The following is a 22,986-nucleotide window of genomic DNA, read 5'->3' as shown; positions in this document are numbered from 1 at the left end:
CTGCAAAGCTACTCATTTGCGAACAATACTCAGGGGCAACAAGCGGGTCCGCAGGGATTGATATACCCACCGCTGACACAGTAACCATTCTAACAAAAGAAATATGTAAAGTGCCTCTTGATGCCTATGGTCCGATAGGACGGGGATTGAGTGCGTTTTTGATAGGGAGATCAAGTGCTACACTTAGAGGTATTCATGTGCATCTAGGGCTTATTGATGCTGATTATTTAGGGCAGATTCATGCTATGGTATCCATTGATGACCCTCCTGTCACTATTCAGAAAGGAACTTGCATTGCTCAGCTTGTACCTTTTGTGAGTTCTGTTCCAAATGCAGTGGACCGAAGTCGCGGCACAGGAAGCTTTGGATCGACAGGAGTACCTCAAGTGTTTTGGACTGAGAAAGTAACAGAGAGCCGTCCAGAAAAGACATGCACTCTCACCGCCAGTGGATGTCATCCAGGAACTATATCAGTAACAGGTTTGATTGACACTGGAGCAGATGTCACAATACTCTCACGACTTTGCTGGCCTCAATCGTGGCCTCTCACTCATGCAAGTTTTGGACTCCTCGGGTTGGGTGGTGCTACAACAGGTGGCCTGTCAGCCATTGTAATTAATGTGAAACATCCTGATGGCCAACAAGCTAACATCAGACCCTATGTTGCCGATACTCCTCAAAGTTTGTGGGGACGAGATTGTTTATCTCAATGGGGTGTCAAAATTACTACGGATTTTTAATGGGGGCCACTGTGTTGCAGGGCAACGAACGTCCAGTTGTACCCCTGGCATGGTTGACAGATAAGCCTGTCTGGGTTCGCCAGTGGCCCCTGACTACTGAAAAGCTTACTGCCCTGCAAGAATTAGTTTCAGAACAATTACAAGCAGGACACATTGAGGAATCATTCAGTCCCTGGAACACCCCCGTTTTTGTAATAAAAAAGAAATCGGGAAAATGGAGACTTTTACATGATTTACGGCAGATAAATGCTGTAATGGCAACAATGGGAGCCTTGCAACCAGGCCTTCCTACACCCACCATGATTCCACAAGAATGGCAAATAGTTGTCATTGATCTAAAAGATTGTTTCTTCACTATTCCATTGGCTGAGCAGGACAAAGAAAAATTCGCATTTACGGTGCCTTCTATAAATCATGCTGAACCTGATAAAAGATATCAATGGAAGGTACTCCCACAAGGCATGAAAAATTCGCCAACTATTTGTCAATGGTTTGTGGCACAGGCCTTGTCAAAAGTGAGGGAGCAATTTAAAAACTGCTACTGCTATCATTACATGGATGATATCTTGTTGGCATCGGACAACAAACAACAGTTGTCAGCTCTTAAACAATGTGCTGTGACAAATTTGAAAGACTTTGGCTTGATTATTTCTCCAGAGAAAGTGCAGGAACACATGCCTTGGAAATACCTAGGTATGTTGGTGACCAACACTCAAGTTATGCCTCAACCTGTAAAGTTAGACATTGATGTTAAAACTGCTACTGATGTACAGAAATTGGTTGGTTTAATAGGTTGGATTCGATCATATTTAGGCATAACTAATCATCAGATGCAACCATTGTTTGATCTGCTGTCAGGCATCACTTCCTCCACTGATGAGAGGCAATTGACCTCAGCGGCAAAAAAGACCCTAGAAGAAGTTGAATTAGCCCTAGCACACAAATTTGTTAACAGGATAGATCCCTCTGTTGGTGTTCAATTGTTTATTTTGAAAGACCATGAAATACCATGTGGAATACTGTGTCAATGGAATGATAATTGGGAAGATCAATTGCATATTTTGGAATGGATATTTTTATCTTTCAGATCTCGGAAAACATCTCCAGGACTTTATGAGCTCTTTGCAGATATTATCATCAAGGCTCGCAGGCGTTGTCATGAGATTTTGGGACAGGATCCTGTGACCATTGTGATACCTGTGCAACAGTGGTATTTTGAATGGTGCTTTCAAAATAATCATGAATTGCAATCTGTCTTATCTTGTTTTACAGGCCAAATCTCGTATCACTTGCCTTCTCATCCTGTTCTAACACTGACTAAAGAGATTCCTTTTGAAGGTGTTCCATGTCATGTAAAAACAGATAACGGCCCAGCATATGCTTCGCAGAACATGCAGGCATTCTTTCGTGCTTGGGGCATTGAGCATTCAAGAGGTATTCCACATGTTCCCACGGGCCAAGCAATTATTGAAAGAGCTCACGGACTTCTTAAACGTCAGGTTCAAAAACAAAAAGGGGGAATGCAACAGGAGTCACCTCAAGTGAGATTAGATAAAGCTGTTTATGTGTTAAACTTCTTGCGTCCCCTACCTGACTCACAGTTATCTCCAATCTTTTGCCATTTTTCTTCTTTGAATTCTAAGCAACCAAATTTCCATAGAAATGTCAAGGTATGGGTCAAGGATTTGATTACTGGTATATGGTCTGGTCCAGTGGAACTGGTAACCTGGGGAAGGGGTTATGCTTGTGTTTTGACAGATAATGGTCCTCGATGGGTTCCTGCTCGCTGTGTCAAACCTTACCTAGAGCGTGCGGGAAAGGACAGGATCAATTGCTCCGCAGCTGAAGCAGAACGTGCGGATGACACTGGCTAAGACCATACATCAGTACTTAAAGATGGATGAAGGAAGAATGGGAATTTTGTTGATGGTTGTGATTGTGATTTTGTGTGTCCCCTCTCTGCTTGGGTTTTTGCAAAGGGCCCTGCAAAAATCCATAGCAGCTGTATTTACAGGTCAAAAAACAAAAAGGGGGAATTGTGGAAGGGGCTAGCAGCGGGCCTGTTAGCTAAAGGAGCGAGAAGTAAGAAGAAGAAGAAGCTGATAAGGAGCTTTCTCCAAGGCCGTAACCAAGGAGATCGAGAGAAGGAAGATAAGAACATTCTTCAGCTGGATGAAGCATTTTTAGAAAGTTAGGTGGAGTCAGAGTAACTTTTCACCAATGGCATGGTATTGAATTATTGTGGCCAATAGCTAAGGTAGAGGAAGGGTAAACAACTGGAAAGTGTATAAAAGATCAGCCATTTTCATTAATAAACTGTTGCCAAGTGTTACTAACTGAGACTGCTTGTGGTCTCTGCTTTGTGTCGTGACCGCCTCGACTGCGACACTTGTGTTCTTAGAACACATTTTTTAGAGTTGCAGCCATGACTGTCAATGACTTTGAGATAATGCATTTCAAGTTTTGTCAGCACTTAAAGAGAGTTCAAAGTAGTTTTCCAGAATGATCATATTTAACTTATTCCTTTTTAATTATCTAGGTTATGTGCTTGTGTAAATACCTTGAAATACTAAAATTCAAAGGACATTCCAGTTTTTGATTACTGAACAACTGAAATGCAATATATCTGTTTGGATTTGTACCTACCTGGTCTTTTTCACTAAGACTCACTAGGGAGCTGTTATTTATGTTTTCTGAATTTAAGCACAATATCTTGCAGTTGTTCCATGGTTAATTCCTGCTTTCTGGATATGACCATTGCTGAGTCACCTTCTGTACCACTATAAATAATTCTGTTGAATTTAACAGAGATACTCAGGAATAAACAGCCACATTAAAATATCTGGTTCTAAACATCAAGTATTTCATTTTAAATATTCAAAGTATAAAACAAGAAAGAGTTGAAAGCAATCAGGCACCTGAATTCTGGGTTATAATAAAGTTGTTATTTTAATATATGCTTGTGATAACTATGGCAAATTCTTTTTTAATGAAGAGATACAGAATGAACCCACATATAAATATGAAAATATCACATCTTTCCAAATCAATGGTGTCAACAGACTCTCTTTTTTTAAAAATAAAGCTACTTTCACCTTTTGATATAAGTGGAACGTTGACCTAAGCATAATGTGCACAGGAGTTTTCTGCACAATATTTGTCACTAATTAGCTTTTGTGTTATGTAAATATGGTGAAGCAGTTGAAAGCTGAAATCTCAAATGAAGTTTGCATCCAATTACAATATTGCAAAATGATTTTAACCCTGTTTTACCACTACATAATCTGACTCAGAAGTCACATCTGCCTTAATCTACCTCTTCCTGACCAACAGTTTTAAGCTGCTGAAGGGACTCCAGCAGATCTCCATCAGTGAGTGGTGCACTTGTCATACCCCATTATTCAGCTGAGATTCTGCTCTGGGAATAGGACACATCCATGCTGGTCTCTTGAATCCCAGAGCAAGGGGAAGCTATTCATCTTATGAATCATAATATGTCTGGAGACACTAAATGCTTGCCAGCAAGGAGAAATGAACTGGATGAAAATATCAACAGTGCAAAATCTTTGCTAAGGAGAACTACAGCACTTACAGCACACATTGATAGGTAAAAAGGTGTTAAGTCTAAGTAGATGCCAAAAGAAATAAAAAATAAATAAGAAACACCTGTATTGTCTTAGAATGAAAAGATTGGCTTCATCAAAATTTCAAATATCTGGCAAAATTCTGTTAGAAATTACCATGGGGCTGTTCTGTGTTCCCTGCTGGGTATTTAGCATTTGCATTGGGATCCTTCCAATAATCCTGAATGTTGTTTGATGCTTTTTTCTGGTATTCAGAATATGCCATTTGTCCTTACATCTATTCACAAGGAATGGGGAAACTCGTATGTAAATCTCCAATATTTCTTAGAGATGAAATTCAGTGAGCCCATATCTCTTCAGCAAAATTCAGGAACCATTCTGCTTAGGAGATTTTCCTCCAAAAACTCAACCTTATTGCACAGGTTATATTATTTTGACTACTGAAGATATTGTTATCTCTCTCTCTCTCTCTCTATATATATATATATATATATCTAACAAGATATTGTTATACATATATATCTAATATTGCTTATTATCTAGTCTACATGGTTCAACCACTTTAAAATTAACTTGGAGGATAGTATTGTACTTTAAGTACTTAAATTTTATTAAAGCCATATGTCCAGATTAATTATAGATAGTAGTGGTGAATTAAGCTGTGTAAATTATGTCTTTTGTGAGGACAGTGAAATAAAAAAAAAATAGAAAAAACAGCCAATAGAATGCTTTCATTGCCCATAAAAAATTATGAAAAACAATTTATGGTCAAATAAAAATGCTGTTTGATACACAGTAAAAACATGTTTCATTAGGGATTAATTAACTTCCTGAATTAACAGAGGCCAAGTCACGTGTAAAACATGAAGGCATGAGCTTAAAATTTAATAATTTTCCCCCAATCCATTTTTTCCCCAGTGTACAATTTCCTACCCAAAAAATTGCACAATAGGGGAAAAAAAGAATAAGAAAATACAGGATGGAATATGCAGAACTGAACAAAATAGGCAATTTCATGTGTAACTCATAAATCCATGGGTAAATGATTGTGCAACAATCAGTAAATATCCAATTGTCTGTTATGCATATTTGGCAGGAATAAAAACAGGCATTTACTGGAATGACAATGCCTGATTTATTTTAGTCCTTATTAAATGTTATGTATTTTATACATATGTATTTTATATTTAGTGCTCCATGTTAAAAAGTTTGGTTTGTCAAGTATGGCAGAAGAGCTCAGTCCTATAAAATGCTACGTGAGAAGGAATATGGGGGGTTTTACCTTGCATAGAGACAATTATACCAAGTCCTGTCATGAAACTCAAGAATTTGGGGAATATTAATATTGAAATGTGCTCCTGTGAGCAGCATAACTAAGAATTTTGTTTATCAGCTGGGAAGCAGGAGGCTGTTTCTGGAGGCAACACCACAGAATCTCACAACCAAAAAGGGTAATAAAGCTCAAAACAGCTTTTCTTTCTGACACAACTGAACTGAGGTGTGGCTTTTCCTCAAAATGTGCCTTAGCAGCTTGATCTTCATTCAGTGAAGAATCTGGATTCTTCTGAGAGTCTGTTCACAGGCTCTCTGAGCCAACTGAATCGTGTTCAGATGCTGGGCATATCTCTATTTATAAATAATGATGTTTGGGGCTTTCATGAAATTCAGAACTTCATGCTTGTTCTTCTCTCTATGAAAGTTACTTTTAAAGACATTTTAAAAGCAATTTGGTATTGAAATGAGGAAGAGACTGCATTTGGCTTCATTATCAAATTTATGAGTATAAGCCACAAAGCAGCATTTGTTCTTTTTTGCTTTCTGGTACAAAAAGAAGTTTCCACACTCTCTGAAGTCTGTGGAAGGGAAGTCCCTTTGTGCTTCAGTGGAGTTTGGAGAGCAGAAGGAAGCAGAGAAGGACAAATCTGGCATAACATTTAAAACCACAGGGCTTGATTTTACTTTTTTTTTTTTTTTTTAAGGAGAGGAATGTTTATTTGCAAAGAACTTTAAAGAGGTTTTCTCATCCTCTAGCAAGTTCTGAAAAGAACCAATCAATTTGACCAAATCAATTAAATCAAAAGAAATATTTTTTTAAAAAATCTTTCCTTGAAGAAACTATTATAAAAAACGTTACCACATCCAGTTGTGGCTGTCAGGATTGTGGCTTACTGAGCAGATGAAATAATACCCCTGGTTTGCCATCTCACCTGTGACCCTCAGTGGCAGTGAAGGGAGAGTAAAGGAGACACAACCTGGGACACAGCACATGGCTACACAGCCATCATGGTTGTGCAGTTCTGGCAAAGATGAATGAAGAAAAACTAACTACAAAATGAGATTTGTTAGGGTGCATTTGGTATTTTTTAACAAGAAACTGGTGATACTACGTAAGAAAATACTGGGGAGGAATAAAACAATGATGGTCAGTGATTTGCAGTTCATCATTCTGCAGAAAAGTTGTTGTCATGCAGTGTTGCAACCAGTTTCCAGGAAGTTTTCTGCCATTATGAATTAAAGAAATACCCACAGGAAGATAGGATACCTGCTTTGAAGTCCTTGCTCTCTATTTTATGGCATAACAGTGAATAGCACAAACACAGAAACTGAGGGAAAGGAACATGACAATACAAAGCAAATTCTTTTTAATAATTCTTTTTTAACACTAATAACTTATAAGCACCTCTTGAAATAAAATGTGTTGAAAAACTGACTGAAACTATTTGGGAAACCTGTGCTTGTCTTATGAAAGTTAGAAAATTGAAACGTTTTCACATTTTGCATGAAAATCTGTCCAGTGTTTATTTATTTGTTTTAGTGGAAGAAGAAAGGGAAGCTCACACCCAGCAGCTGCTGAGCTCAGGCAAAGTTTGGAAGTCCCAAGTTCAAGCCTCTGCTAAAACCAGTGTTTGTTTATGCAACGTATAAACAGAGAAGACTTGGTGGTTACAGGAGCTTGGTGGTTTTTATCCGTGGTGAAAGATGGAAGATCAAAACTCACACTGAATCAGGAAAAACAGAGACTTGGCTGTGACTCACCCCCAGTCAGGCTCTGTGCTGCAGCCACTGGCAGGAACACTTCACTCCTCCAGTGTCACCCTCCCCTCCCAGGGAAACTGCATCTGTGCTGAAACCTTCCTGCAAGCTAGCAGATATTCCACAGTGAAGAGTGCTGGCTTCAAAACACTGACCTTTCCAATTGAAGACACATTCTGCTAAAACACTACTAAATAATTTCAGGGCTGTATCACCACTTTGTAGGAAATTAGTTATTTGTAATGACTTAAAAGTTTTATTCTTTTCTTTTTCAGAAAGGAAATCCAGGAAAATATAAAAACAATTTAAGGTGGGAAAGTCACTCTAAATTGAGTAATATCTTTATACCCTGGAACTTTAAATTCCAAAAAGCAATTAAAATTCTGAAGCCCTTCTATTACAAAAAGACAAAAAACTTTCCTGCTGAAATTTTTCACTCTATTAAAACTGCCCATATAATAGTGATTTATATCAGCTAGATCTGCCTTTGCATTTACTTAATGCAAAGTCACCCATACATCTTGGCAGCACATTTGCAGTGTTGTCTGCTGGCTCTGTTAAAAGTAAATAGGGTTGAATGAAATAAGATGCTATGGATTTATCATGATTCCTGCAGAAAGTGCTCACATTTGGACAACAGACAGAAAAAGAAAACAGAAATCATGTAATACTTGCCCTCTCTCGGGTTGCTTGCAGTGGATTTCTCTAGAATATGTTAATGAAATAATTACCCTGATTAAAAAACAGATTAAATTAAAATTCCTGTCTTTAATTTCTTTCAAAAATGTTATTTTAGTGACATAATCCTGTTGTGGATCTTGAAAACTTATTGCAGCAATGTGCTTACACACATGTATATAAATGGCTCCTTTCAGCAGAAATATCTCAGAGATTTATGATGAATCTGTAATTAGGATATATAATTTCACCATTGAAATGTGACTACTTATTGAGTGGAGAATGGCTTCCACTCACAATTGCATTTTGCAAATCACTTCAATTCATGTTTACATATGCAAGTACTTCCCTTAAATCTGTGGGAGTAATACTAAAACCAATCTATTTACAGGCCCTGGGAGTTAACATCACCATGTGCAGCAGCTGAATTCAGCTCACCTCATACCACAAAACAAGGGTGAAGAAATCTCATCAACAACCTAGAATAAATCATATTTCACATAGAAGCACAAGAAATACCATGTTTAAAACCATAGCAGACAGAATTTGTGTTTTGAGGGGTTTATCTAAGGTGAACCTCCCAACAGCCTGAAACTTGATCACACTGTATTGCCTGCCCAGACTAGAGCACTGAAAATCTCCACATACTAATCCTTTTATAGCTACATGTTAATATGCTCTCTTAATCTTTCTAGGAGCAATAAGTAAAATTATTTTAGAGGCCTTTCACATTAAACAACCCTTCCTCACACAGAAATGTATGCATTGAGAGCTTTTTCACAATGAGAAGTGATGGGCAGTCTAAATAGAGGAGTCAGTACTGCTGGCTGTGTGTACAATTAAAAACAACTACAACAGCCATTGTGCTTTCTTCAGGTGTCTTTAGACATACAGTTTCCCAGGATGTAATTTGGAAATTAAATACATTCAGTATTGAGTTTTATTTAGGAAAAGAAACTAGCATGGTCTCTTTCTGAACAGTTTTTTGAAAAGTATAAATACCACTGAGAGGGTGCAAAAAAGGGAATCTGAGGGGGAACAGCAGGAAACAGCACTAAGCAGTGGGTTAAAAGTAAAGGAAAATAAGTTAAATTTCTGCTAAAAGCAAGAGGGGACTCCAGATCTGGAAGGTGGCAGCAGCTCTGCTTGGCCCCCATTTACACACCCTGCCATGGCATGTGCCCACACCCCACAACATCTGAGGGGGAGCAAAGGAACTTTTCAGCCCAAGGGATGCATGAGCTGTAATCTCACCTTTTGACTGCTGGCAAATATGCATGTTTTCCACAACTTCTGTTAATGATTCATCTTTGCAGACTTTCTCTAGAGTGGGATTTAAGGGAGGTGATGGTTACTAGACACAAAGATTCACTTACTGATTTTCTTATGTGCCAAGTTACTCTATTTAAATCCTAAGATTCCCGTTGCAGACTCTTCAGTTACAACTAGAAATGCACCCCTGATTTTCACTAAGAGTGACTGAATTCTGCCCTGTGAAAGAATGGTCACCTTTCACTTCCCAGTAGCAACAGTGTCTCCAATCACTCAACTGCTCGGCTCACAAGACCAAACATTCTGTGTTCTGTTTGTGTTTCTCACGAATGACAAATGTTTACTGTGTTTTCTTCTAAGTAGTGGGCAACATAAAAGCAGCCTGGTCCCCCTGCAAGGATCCTGCTCACTAAATGGAGTAAGCACTGGCTGTGGGTGTAAAGTTGTTTCCTAAAAGGGCTGGTGTGAAAAAGACTCCAAATAAACAAAAACTGCTGAGACATCTGAAAATAGAGTGCAGTGCTGAACAGGTTCATGAAATAGCTCTGAGAGAACTAGTACTACGAAAGGCAGTATGGCCCTGTCAGGGCAGTTTTTCTCTGCAGGATGAATTATCCAGGGCTCTGAGCCTCACTAATGCAGTTGTATCGATTTTGAGACCTTGCTAGCCTGGGTATCCTTACACAGCACAATGCTGTGTGTTTATTCTTAGTGCTCATTCTCAAGAGAAGCAATTAAGGTGTCACTGGGTCTTAATTGTCTCCATAGAGGATGTTTTCTTTAAAGCCCTGTTTGTTTGAAAAACAAAGCAAAACACATTGCTTAAGTTTTATTTTCAGACCTCCACGGGGAATTTTGCAGTACTGTGCATGTAATTTACAAATTACCACACCATGTATTTTTAGAAGCAACTACTTCAGTGATGTAGAGAAATTCACCTGGTTCAAAAGGAAACAGATGTGACCAACAGGTCTGAGAACTGCTAGGTGGTGAATATTTGTGGAGGGAGCAGAAGATTCGTGGTCAGGGGCTGTGGACTGAAGATATTGAAGTGTCTGTGCCAGCCTGGAGCAGATCTGTGGGCAGGGTGAGAAGCTGAGAGCCCAACACCAGCCCTGTACACGGGGGAACCGTCACTGAGGACTGGCTCTTCTCCAGCCCCATTACTGGGAGCAGACAGAGCTTGCGAGTGACAATTTCAGGTCAATTTCAGGTCAATTTCAGGTCAGTATCATCTGAAAAACAAAACAAAAACAAAAATAAGTAAATAAGGAGTCCTCAGAGGAGCCCTGCTGACCGTTTGGAGCAGAGGTCCAGAGGAGGGCAATGAGGATAAATTGAGGGACTGGAACATTTATGAGGAAAGGCTGAGGGAGCTGGGCCTGGCCTGTTAAGCCTTGAGAAGAGAGAGCTGGGAAGGAACCTCATTAATGTGTATAAATACCTAAAGGGGTGCCAAGAATATGATGCCAGGTGGTGCCAAGTAGGAGAACCATGGAATGGTTTGGGTTAGAAGGTGACCTGGATTATCATCTTGTTCCACCCCCTGTCATGGCAGGGACACCTTGGTGGCTGCAAGCCCTGTCCAGCCTGGCCTTGGACACCTGCAGGGTGGGGCAGCCACAGAAACATGTGCCAGGGCCTTACTACCTTCAATATTTATATTTTTTCTCCTAGTATCTGATCTAAACCCACTCTTTCTATCTGAACCCATTCACCCCGTTCTGTCACTACGTGCTATGTAAATATCCTTGCCTCATCTTCCCAGTAAGTTCCCCTCAAGTCCTGCAAGGCCACAGTTGGGTCACCCCAAACTTCTCTTTTCCAGGCTGAACAATCCCTTTGTCCCAGCCCCTCAGGAGAAGCGCCCCATCCTTCTGCACGGGCAAGAGAGGGAACACGAGGCCAGGGGAAGGCACAGGAAGCTCCACGGGAGCACGGCGAAGAGCAGAGCAGAGCTCCCTTCTGGAACAGACTGAGCAGAGAGGGTGAGGAGCAGAGATATTCCAGAACCACCGGGACGCGGTCCTGCGCCATGTGCTGTGCTCTGGGGTAGCTCTGCGAGCCCCGAGGAGCCGCTGAGGTCCCCGGCAGCGTTCACACTGAGCGTTTGGTTCGGTTTGGCGGTTTAGGTTTGGTTCGGTTTGGTTTGGCTCGGCTCGGCCCGGCCCACTCGGCTCCCGCCCCGCCCCGCGCGCGTTCCCGGATGGAAGCGGCGCGTCCCGCGGCCGCGTGACCGCTCCCTCCCGGAAGTGCGGCGGGAGCGGGAGCGGGGCCGTGCGGGAGCCGGGAGGTGCCGAGCGCGGGGCGGGCACGGCCGGGAGCAGCGGGACTCGGCGCGGGGGCAGCGATGCGGCTCCGCCGCCGCCCGGGCTCGCCGCCTTCGCCTCCCGCCGGGCGCCGGTGACCGTCACAGCGTCCCCGCCCCGGCGGAATGAGCCCCGCCGCGCCGCCCCGCCAGCGCCGCGATCCGGTACGTGCCGGGCCGGGGGTAAGGGGTGAGGGGGAAAGGCTTTGTTGTGGCCTCGGGCAGCGCCGGGAGGTGCTGCGGGAGGGCCGGGCCGTGCTCCGGGCCGGGCGGTGTCGGCTGTCCGCGGTCCGAGCGATCCCCGCATCCCGCAGGCCCCGGTGAGCGCTGCCCGCCGCGGAGAGCCCCGGGAGCAGCGCGGTGTTCCCCGCCCGTGCCCTCGATACCCCCGGTGCGGTTTGGCTTGGGAAGTTGACGCCGTGTGGGAAAGCAGAAAGAGGCGGCGGGGGAGGGGGTGGTGGCTGGGAGGTTGTTCTGGTTGTTGGCCGTCTTTGGGCTGCGGCAAAGTTTGTGGCGGGGTTCGGGGGATGGTGTGCGAGCAGTGCTCCCCTCGGCTGCGCGCTCCATCTTAGCCATGGTCAGGAAGTGGAGTTGAGTCAGGCTGGTTTCACCTGATGATGTCGTCTGCTGAAATTCCCGGGAGTCCGGGGAGGATTTGCATCACACTGAGGCTGTTCGAGGGCAGAAGTAGGTGAGAAAGACCGTAAAGAATGGAAAACGGCAAAACAAAGGGAATAACGATATCGCTCAGGCTGAGGTCTCGGTGTTTTTTAAACTGTAGGATACTGGAATCAGCAATCCGTTTTAAAACGTAGCTTTGTTTTGTGACTGTATTCTAAATTTCTTTTCTAAATAGGTGTCGAGAGTCATAAAAATAGTATTGGGACAAAAAGGATTGTCTCGAACCTCCTGCCAGGAAGAACAATCTGTGACAGAGTCGAGTAGAGTCCTTCCTTATTCTTATCAGTTCTGCAGAAAGCATTATTTTGATAGATATCCCATATGGTTACAGGAATTTTTACCACAGTGGTTCTGAGCTAAACCATTTGTATGACTGCCAAGGCATTTTGTTTTAACCATTAGAAAAAAAGGTTAACAGAAATGTCTCATTTTCTGTTCTTTACTTGTAGTTGTATTATTTCTGGAAATAAATATCCCTTTTTAGTTACTGTCACTTCTGGAAGTATTTTACCTGGCTTCTCTCTGGGCCTTCTGGGATGTGTGACCAGGATAACCATAAATGTTTGTGAAGGATTTCCAGTGTGTGTCTACTGCATGGTTATTTCCCCCTCACTCTGCAAGGGGATATTTACTCAGGAAAGGGAAAATAATTTTTAAACAATATGCCTGTTGTGTATAAAGCTGCAAATTCGTCAGCCTTTGGTACATCAGCAGAAACTGTATTTAACTCTCTTCTGGAAATCTGAGATTTTAAATATCCAGAAATATCCTTGGTGTTATATTCCCTTCAAACAGCTTTCTGCCAAACTTTTAACTTTGGTACTTTGCAGCCTGCTTTTAAACTGTCAGTGAAAATAAAGAATTACATTCTGTACTTGCATAGGCGGCGCAAGCTACTTGTTGCTATTAAAAACTTGTATATGCTATAGACAAATATAAAATGAATTTGAAAAGCTACCAAGTTTTCTCTCTGGCCCTAATCACTGATTTCAGCCGTCATGCTGTTTACAGTTTTGCACGTTCAGTTGAAATCACATAAAACTACTTTTTTTCCCTCTTTTTTTTTTCTATAGGTTGTGTTTCTCTGTTGTTTTTTGTGCTTTTAAAAGCACCTGAACATAAACATGCAGTAGAGAGAATAAAACCAGTTGTCATTATCAGCATAAGTTGGAGTGGAGAAGAAATAGCTGAGGACAGCAACAGGAAACAGTTGACTTGCCCTTAAATCTCATTAAATTCTCGCTTCATTCATTCTTCCCAGGTTTTCAGCCTGCTTTGGCAGACAGTCTACATTGTTTTTCATATACAACCTCTTCACATCTGTTCACTTTTTTTCTCTTTGCATCCCGTGCAGTTGTAGAGGTGGTGGTAATTAGAAATTTGTCTTGTTGAATGTTTCCAGGTGCTTTGGGTATGCCCAGGCATAGGCTTCTGTGTGTCTTGCCTTACAAAACCACCTCGGCCTGCTTTTTTCTTTTTTTTTTTTGTTATATTTTCCTGTTGATGACAAGTGGATATTTTTGGTGGGTTTTTTTTCTCACAGTTTTTGTGACAGGTTCATATGCTCCTTATGGGCATTTCTGTCTCCTTGTCAAAAGCAGTCTGCTTCCTGTGTATTTAGCAAAACCTGGTTGAGACTAAGGAAGTCTTAAGTGAGATTGTTACACTTGCCAGAAGCAGGAGCCTGGTACCTGTAGTCATAAAATCCTGGCATCTTCAAAATGCTGTGCTCCCAATCAAAGCATGAGGACCGTGCATTTTGTCCTGGATGTCCTGGCCCTGGATTTTGGGATGAAATAGAGAAGTTACTTGCCTCAGTGCTTGACTAATGGTCTTGCCTGTGGTCTCCAAGAGCCTCTTGTACCTTGGCACTGGCACGGGGTGCCCAGAGAAGCTGTGCCTGCCCCATGCCTAGCAGTGTCCAAGGCCAGGTTGGATTGTGCTTGGAGCAACCTGGGACAGTGGAAGGTGTCCCTGCCCATGGCAGGGGGCTGGAATAAATGATCTTCAAGTTTCCTTCCAGCTCAAACTATTCCACGATTCTCTTGCCCCTCTACAAAATACGTACATTTTCACAAGAGGTCTTCCTTCCTTTGATTTCTTGAGAAAATTTCCACTTCCTCTTCCTGTGAGATTCTGTTGTTTCTTGTCCCACTCATATCAAAAGGCTTCCTATTGGAATTGTCCCTTCACATGGAAGTAGGAAATCTCTCATTCAGCTTGTCCTCGGTACCTTGTGGAGATTTGTTGCAGCTGTGTGAGAGGTGGTGGTAATTTTGATGTTGTACCTCTTAACTGAGAGAAGATGGTCGCTTGCCTTAGTTCAGTGGGTTTCTTAAGAAGTGTAACTGTGTTACAGAGTGAGTATTTTGCATAAATGTGGGGTTTTGGTAATGTTTAAGCTATTCAACTTGTGTGGTGGAATTTTGGCAGGAGTGTGTGTTCAGTATTGGAGAGAGCTTAACCTAAAAACCCTCAGCTAGAAACCTCAGCTGTGTTGGTTCCATTTTATCCAAATTTAATAGCTTTCCAATGTGTTTTTTGGTAGCCTGGCTTAAAATTATTCTTTATCAGCTACAAGGTTTTTTATGTTCTGTACAAGGAATCACTTTGCAACCATGCGTGTATCTGTCAACGTTGTTGTGATGAGTGTTTGCATATAGCATTTGGGAAATGTAGTGGAAAGTCAGATACTCTTTCAGCTGATTCAGAAAGTCATTGGCATGGAATAATCCAGAGAGCTCACATATCCAAATTCCCTGAATTAGATTACTTATCCTTGATACTGCCTTGCATTTCCCATTTATCACTTCATTTTTGGGTGAAAAATATTACACGTGCTACTTTTAATTGTAACAGTCTGCGTTAGTTCATCGTGGTTGATGTGGCATTTGCTCCTTGCACTATATTGTGACTTAAGAATTCTTAACTAGTTCAAGGGTGAAGTATCATTTGATGTGCAATTTACCTGTGTGCTTTAAGAAAAAGCAATTGTGTGCCAGGGAGAACGCAACAGAGTAGCTCTTGGCATAGGCAGTGCTGCTGTTGGTGGAGTAAATGTCTCCAGCAGTTGGGAAACTTCCAAAGTTCATGGGGTGGGAACCTCTTATTGTTGTGCAGTGGAAAGGATCACTGGGTGAAACCTGGGAGCCAAGCTTTCTCTTGGCCTCCTTCCTGGTAGTTCCTTTCATGTTGGTCCCCTCCCAGGAGCTCACTTACCAGTTGGTCAAGTCTTTTGCAAAATCGATTTGTGAGTAGGGCTGCGAATGGAGATGAAGGAAATGGGGGGTGATGACCTGCACTTGATTTCTTCCTAATGCCTTGTTTTCTTGTGTGCTGGATGTTCAGCAAATTAATTAGAGAGCTTTTTTTTTTTTTGGGTGTCTCTAAAAGGGTTTGGGGTGGTTGCATCAGCAGTTGCTTCCTGAACAACTGGAATTGAGCTTCTCTGGCCTGAGGAATAGCTGGTATTACTTTCTCCTCTGGTGTTCTACTTTCTAGTTCTCTGTTCCATGCTGACTTTTTCTTTGGAAAAGTTCACAAAAGCTTTCATTTTCCTGGCTTTCTTTATTCAGATTCGGTTTCTAATTGATGAATCTGCTTTCTCCATTAGCAGGGCCTGTAGCCTATGAAATACAGATGATTTCAGTACACAGAGTTTAAGTTAAAAACCACTGGGTTAAGTCGAAGAAAAATCTCAACACAAGTTATCTGTTGTTTCAAGCACTTAGTAAATTATTCTAGTGATTCAGATTAGCTAATAATTCCTCTAAATTCTTTAGAGGAGACACATATTTATTGTCTTCACAATAGGGCTCTGAATTACTTCATATGTAGACATTACCTCAGCAACAAAACCATGACTCTTTAGTGGCAGTTGTTCTTAAATTTTAAAACAGATTCCTTGTTAACTGAGATTAGTTTCAGAATTACTTGTTTGTAATCAAAACTCTTGAAGATAAAACCAGAACTTGTTTGTAATGAATTTATATAATGAGTGGTTAATATAGTTTCTTCAGCTTCAGGGATGGAGCAATATACAATGAAAATATTAAATCTTAGCTCCTTTTTGTAAGTGTCAGATGTACCAGTGGGTACACTGATATTTACATATCAAGTTCAGTTACTGTTCTTGTAACAGGACAGAATAGTAATTTTAATGTGTCTATACTGTGTGCAGTGTTACTTGCAGCAATTATTTGTGTACATCTGGATTTATACCTCTTTTTAGCTGTTTTCTTAATGCATTTGGAAAGTTCCACATAGACTCTATGTGAACTTATTTAAAGTCATACTGCTCAGCTCTGAAAATGTTATTCTGAAGACAAAGCTGTCTGGAATCTCTGATTTGTGTGATTGCAGGTCAGTGCAATGCATTGCTGTGCTGACTGTCCAGGTGGGCGTGATCTCACTCTTGGATCTGGCACTGCACTTGGCGTGTGGTGGTTTCAGAGGAATAAAATGTATGAAATCTATTTGCAGTGGGTTTCTCTGATCTCTGCAGAGTATATGTCAAGGTAGAATTTTTTTGTTTATTTATGTGCATATAGCGAGCAAATTTAAATTAAAATGGCAGCAGAATAATATTTGTGTTGCAATGGTGATATAGTTTCTAAGAAACTGAAACTACTTATACTGAAGAAGTTTGCATAAATACATTTTAGGCAAGTTTTGCAAAATCCACTGGGCAGGTGGTTGATCCAGAGTAAAGAATACAGTAAATAAATCTGAAATATTTGAATTAATACTGTTGCATCTCATGAGAGGCTTGTGACTAGGGGAGGTCCTGTCTTGCTTATGGCAGAAAAGGGCATTTTTAGTAACATTATGCTGAAGTGGGGGTTTTCCCCTTTTAAAAAAAAGAGGAAGGGAAGAGAGAAGGAAAGCATGATATAACTAGAAGTGAAAGAAAAGCTTCCATAAACTGCTCAAATTTGTGTGTGGCAAACTATACCCAGAGTTAGTTTCTATGATTAGTTATATTAATAAGATCAAGAAGCAAAATCCACTTTTATTCTGTAGCCAGTGGTTTTGAATATTGTTTTACAGGCCAGGCATCATTTTTAATGATTAAATAGCAGTTGTGTTTGGAAAGGTGCCATCCCCTCCAACAAGTGTGAGACTCTGCTCACTGAGTGCTGAGGGGAAAGATATATGGCAGTAACATCATCAAGTGTTAGTCTGGGTCACTCATAAATTACAGTGTCTGAGCCTTCAGAGCCTTCCAGAGTCACTTGTAAAGAGGTGCTCAGCACTTGGTGCTGCCTGACTTCTTGATTTCCTGGTAGTAAATCTCTTTTTTTTTTTCCCTGCTGTTTGTTTCTGTGCTCTGGGAGAGCGTTGTGCTGCGTGTGTGGGGTGGGATGATTCACTGTCTCCTGTGTGTGCACCGAGGCAGAAAGCAGCACACTCACATCTGCTTCTGGTCTGCCTTGTTTGACAGCACCCAGGATGAAACCAAATCTATTTACTGCACAGCCAGGCCACCCCGACAGGCCTGTGCCAGCCTCTCTGCCTTGCTGCTCACTTGGGAAATATTCTTCTGGCTTGAGCAACTAAGAGTGTGTCAGTGGGGAAATTTACAGGAAACTGCCAAGCTTTGGCTTGTTTTTGTAGTGGAAAAAGGGGTCTCAAACAGATTATATCAGAATGGTTCTTAAATTCTGAAGTATAAGCAAAACAGTACCTGGATGTTTTTTGAATGATAGAAGTTGTCTGCTTGTCTTTGAAATTCGGAAGCCAGTTTTGTTGGACTAATTTGTGAGCTGGACTCAGTTGTCCTTCCAACTCAGGATATTCTATGAACTTTTAGGATTTTCTTTATCTCTGTGAGTCTAAACCAGTTTAGCTGCAGTCCAGTCCTGAGATGTGAAGTTTTGCTGGCCTTGATGGCTTTTAGAGATCACAGAATCACAGAAATTCAAGGCTGGAAGAGACCTGTAAGATCATCAAGTCCAACCCATGTTCTAACTGTTCATCTAGATCATGGCAGCAAGTGCCACATCCAGTCTTTTTTTGAACTCTTCAAGGGATGATGACTCCACCACCTCCCTGGGTAGATGATTCCAGTATCTGACCACTCTTTCTGTAAAATACTTCCTTCTTAATTCTAACTTGCATCTCCCTTGGCGCAGCTTGAGACTGTGTCCTCTTGTTCTGTCTGTTGTCACCCGGAGAAAGAGACCGACCCCAGCTCACCACAGCCACCCTTCAGGAAGTTGTAGAGGGTGATAAGGTCACCCCTGAGTCTCCTTTTCTCCAGGCTGAACAACCCCAGCTCCCTCAGTCGCTCTTCATATGGCTTGTGTTCCAAGCCCCTCACCAGCCTCGTTGCTCTCCTCTGGACACGCTCAAGCATCTCAATGTCCCTCCTAAAGTGAGGGGCCCAGAACTGGATACAATCACTGCTTCATATTCACCAAAGCAAGTGTGTGTGCAGCTCTACCTCTTGGCCTGTCTTTCCTAGGACGTGTCTAATCAGCTGTTGTGGATTAGCTCAATTTCAAGACTGTTGGGACAAATTAACATCAAATGCAGTTTGGCTCTCTGGCATAATTGAATTTTAGACCCTTTTTTCTCAATTTCCTAGCTTTAAAGTATCACTTGTTTTTTGCATTGAGTCTGACACTCGGGCGTAGAGGGGGCCTGCAATGAGCTGTGACTCTCAGAATCTCCGAGGTGCAGCTGTGTGCTCAGTGTGACCACTGCTTTGCCATGAGAGGTAACAGGGCAACAAATGACTGATCAGCCCCCTCCTGAGAGCATCTGTGAGCGTGAGCTTTTGCCTGCTGACAGCGCTTGTACCAATTCAGTGTGAGCTTTGCAGGTGATGCCAGTCTGCAGAAGTTAATGAGGAGAACATTCTGCTGCCCTGCACAGCTCCTTTGCAGCAAATGACAGTACAGCACCTCTCTCCAGAGAGTGCGGGCCAGTGCTTTCCTGATGGATTTTAAAGGAAAAGAAAACCAAAACAACCCACACCACACTAGACTAGCTGTGAATCTGCTAGAAAAAAGATATTTCTTTGTTACAATTGCAATCAGCTTTCTGTTGGCTTAAACAAACTCCTGTTCCAAGTGCAAAGAAGAAAGTGAAGATTAGCATTTTTGATTTGGTGAACTCTTGATTGTGTGGAACTGAAGCATTTAGGGAAAAAATGTCTTCATTTAAAATACTTTTCACATGTCAGTGATTTGTTGGAGTAAGAGTAATGGAGTGAAACTAAGGAGGGGAAAAGATCACTTTGGCTCTATACCAGGAAACAAACCCCAACAGCAATAGATTATTTGAATAGAATATTTTCCCAAGAGGAATCGTGGTGGAAATACACCTCTTTTGGGTCCTGTAAAACTAGACTGGGCAATGAAAATGAAAAATGCTGTAAGAAATAATCTTGCATTTCTTCTCCAGGGAAATGCATAGATGACTGCTGTAGGGGATGGTCTGGGATAGCTAATACAGAGCACAGTGGGTTTTCTGTATTACAGAACAATAATGCAAGGCTAATGCTGAGGCATTTTTATCAGTGATGTAAACTAGACAGCTTTAGTTCCAGCTCTGCTGAGCACTTGGGCTTTCTCACAGCTGAGGTAAAATTCAACTTTATTTTTCAAAGCCTTTGGATAGGAAAGAAAATTGAGAGAAAAGCCTGAAAATAGCGTGTAAGCAACTTTACAGTTTTTACAACTAATAGTATTCCCTTGCTAATTTTGAGCTGCTGACCTCAGAGTCACCAGACATAGGTACACCATCATCCTTCTGAAAAGTTGGGCATTTCCCACGTGCTGGGTTGTGCCTTGCTGGGGCCTTTTTGCTGGAAGCACCACGAGGATGTGCTTTTAAATTCTGGAGTCTTAGTTGCAGCTATTTTGAGATGGCTGTGACCCCAGCTGCCTGCCCTCTCTCTGCAGGAGTTTGCTGTCCCCAGGCAGGGGTGACAGGGTGTGTATGGAGTTTCTCAGCTGTCACAGCCCAGTCCATGGCAGGATTTGTTTTCCTCGCTGGAAGAGTGCGGAGAGAATCATGAGTTGGCTGGTGTGGCTGCTGATTGTGTCTCCTGGCAGGGCACAGGCTTCCAGCAGGGCTGTGGCATGGCAAGGGTGACATGGTGAGCATGAAGCACACAGGAGCAGCCAGAGCTTCTGATTTAAGCCCCAAAGCTGGGTTTGTGTCAACTTAGTTGCTGTTGTGTGCTTCCAGAGCAAACATATACTTAAATAAGCATTTTTAATATCGTATTCCAAAAAAGCCTCAAACCTTTCTAAGTGTTATGGGCTGCCTCCTCAGTAAGTGTTATAGGGGTTTCCTGAGTGTAACCCAACTGCTGTTCCCTTCTTTTGCCACAAAAAGGAGAAATTATTCATGTTAGAAGTACTGCAGATAACACAAACTCTAGTACCTCCCTGTGGGATCTCAGCACCTCAGGACTGATGTGCAGAGTGACCGAGACCACCCTTGGGGGGCTCGGAGGTCCTGGAATGTTGCCAGAAGTGTCTGGTGGCTGGACTTTGATCCTGCACGGGAGACAACACCTGTATGAGGATGGGAGGATTTCACTGGGATAAATGGTGAAGGGATAGGTTAATTAGAGTGTGAAACACAGGGTTTAGGATTTCTGTACAGGGGGGTCTAGAGAAGTAAGATGGAGGAATTGGGGTGTGTCCTGTCCTTCTTCTTCTTCTTCTTGGCCTCCATCTTCTGTGGTGGTGTTGGCACTTTGGGATTGGTTATTACTAAAGGTGCACGGGTCAATAAGGGTGAAAGTTATTGGGGAAAACAGGTAAATATTGTATATGTAATTTTGGGTATAAAGATAAGTGACCATCCCGGGGGCTCTCAGTGTGCTCATGGCTGGCTGCTGTGCAGACTCTGTCGGGCAGAGAGAAAATCTTGTAGATAAAAAACTAACAAACACTGAAGACCGAGAAAAAACCTGAAGCCTCTTTCCGTCCTTTGGAGCGCGGGCTGCCCAAGGCCATCCCGAGCCTTTCCAGGCCATAAGAAACAGCCGAGAAAGAGACACCTCCTTAACTTAGAATTTTTCTAGCTTAGGGGATGGATATATGTTATTGCAATTGTGTAAGTGTGAGCAATTCTGCTCACTCAAATGATGCAGTGATGGAAAAAAATCCATAAATGCTGAACACAGTATTTAAATTTTCGTAGGTATATCATAAGTGTGTTTTCAGAGGAGATAATAACTGAACAAATTGGAAAATTGCCTGAGCTTAATAGACCTTTCAGGCATCTGTTATTGTGTTGTGGATCATCCAGCAGGAAACTTAGTTTAATAGTTAGCTGTTTAGGAAATACAAGAGCAATTCTTTCAAAAAGATCAATTGTGAAGGGATGCAAATCCTACTAATTAAGAAAACAATCCTATTTCCTGCAAAGTTCATTTTTTTTCTACTTACTAGTAAAAATTGTAGGCATTTATGTAAGCTTAATTAGCTTATAAGACAAAATCTTAAACAAACAAATTGCAAGCCATAGGCATTTCGTGCCACCAAATAAGTGTGACCCAGGTGGTGGGTGGCTGTTACACAAATCCTTCTGTGATCAGTGAGAAAGGAACTTGGCTTTTTTCACTCTTCAATGGTTTGGCCTTCATAAGCTGGTGCTGCCTAGAACTGTGTGATCCAGCTGGGTCCAGGTGGGGCAGTGCAGAAATAATTTTATCTTTGGCCTTAGAATGTCTTTCACTTCAGACATAACTATTTTGATTTGGTTTGTTTGTTTCCTTCATTTTTATATTCATACATATATTCTTCCTCAGCCAAGAAGTGGGAAGATGGTGTTTTTCCCAAGAATGTCTTCTTCATAATTTGAAAAATTAAACACATTCCTTGAACAAATATTGCTAGTTTTATATAAAACACTTACATATTAATTATATAATACCATGTAATACTTTGTTCACTGATCATTTAATGAGAGGAAATTAAATAAGTGCTTAATTAACACCATGTTTATTTTGAATGAGTTTTTGGGAGTTGATGTTACTGAATGAAGAAGAACTTATTTTGGATTTTTTTTTAAAGCCAAACCCTCAAAACTTCATAAACTATATTTGGTTTCTAAATTATGTATTTACTAATACATAATTAGAAAGAAGTGCTTTCTTAAGCTAGTCACTTTTTCAGTGACAAAGTTGAGATAATTCCAGCACAAGATGTAAGAGACTGGGGATGTGCTCTTGTTTAGCTCTGAGAGGTTAAAAAGTAACCTTGTTTGGAATAATGTTGATAAATACTCAATTTCAGACAGGGGAGACAAGATGATATTTTTGAAATTCATGCTATTGATGTAGGAAGTAACTTTGAATCTTAAGATCTCTTCTTAAAAGTTGAGAAAATGGAGATCTGATACAGCTTTTGATGAAAATATGTGCAAGTACATATTTTGGAAGGTAGCCTGTGCTTTCTTTATACTGTGTGTGCAGGTAATTAATTAACAATAATCAATTTCACATGGCTTTAAGTTCAGCATAAGTATTTGTTTGACTAGGAGGGCACTTCAGTTAATTCCTAAATAAAATGTACTTTGAGAAATCTCCTTCTTTTATGTTATTTCTGCCTACTTGCTCACTGTAGGAGGATCAGCTCCTGGGAGATGCAGATTTAACAGAATCTGGTCTATTTGCAGAGTGATTATCAGGTGAAGCCAATACCTTCCTTAACAGACCTGTAGA

General features: G+C 41.5%; 1 protein-coding gene across 2 annotated transcripts in view; it reads left to right on the top strand.

Moving 5' to 3' along the window:
- Window positions 1–11,698: 11,698 nt before the first annotated feature.
- SPOPL (speckle type BTB/POZ protein like) overlaps window positions 11,699–22,986 on the top strand; it is a 33,214-nt gene continuing 21,926 nt past the window's right edge. For both annotated transcript variants that reach the window (XR_010028530.1, XM_063161582.1), the window contains exon 1: window positions 11,699–11,780. The gene's annotated coding sequence lies outside the window, so the exon portion shown is untranslated. The remainder of the gene's footprint in view (window positions 11,781–22,986) is intronic.

The sequence above is a fragment of the Melospiza melodia genome, chromosome 8 (genome assembly GCF_035770615.1).
Source record: "Melospiza melodia melodia isolate bMelMel2 chromosome 8, bMelMel2.pri, whole genome shotgun sequence".
NCBI lineage: Eukaryota > Metazoa > Chordata > Aves > Passeriformes > Passerellidae > Melospiza > Melospiza melodia.
Note: the sequence above shows the minus strand (reverse complement) of the source record. Positions and strands in the feature narration are given on the sequence as shown.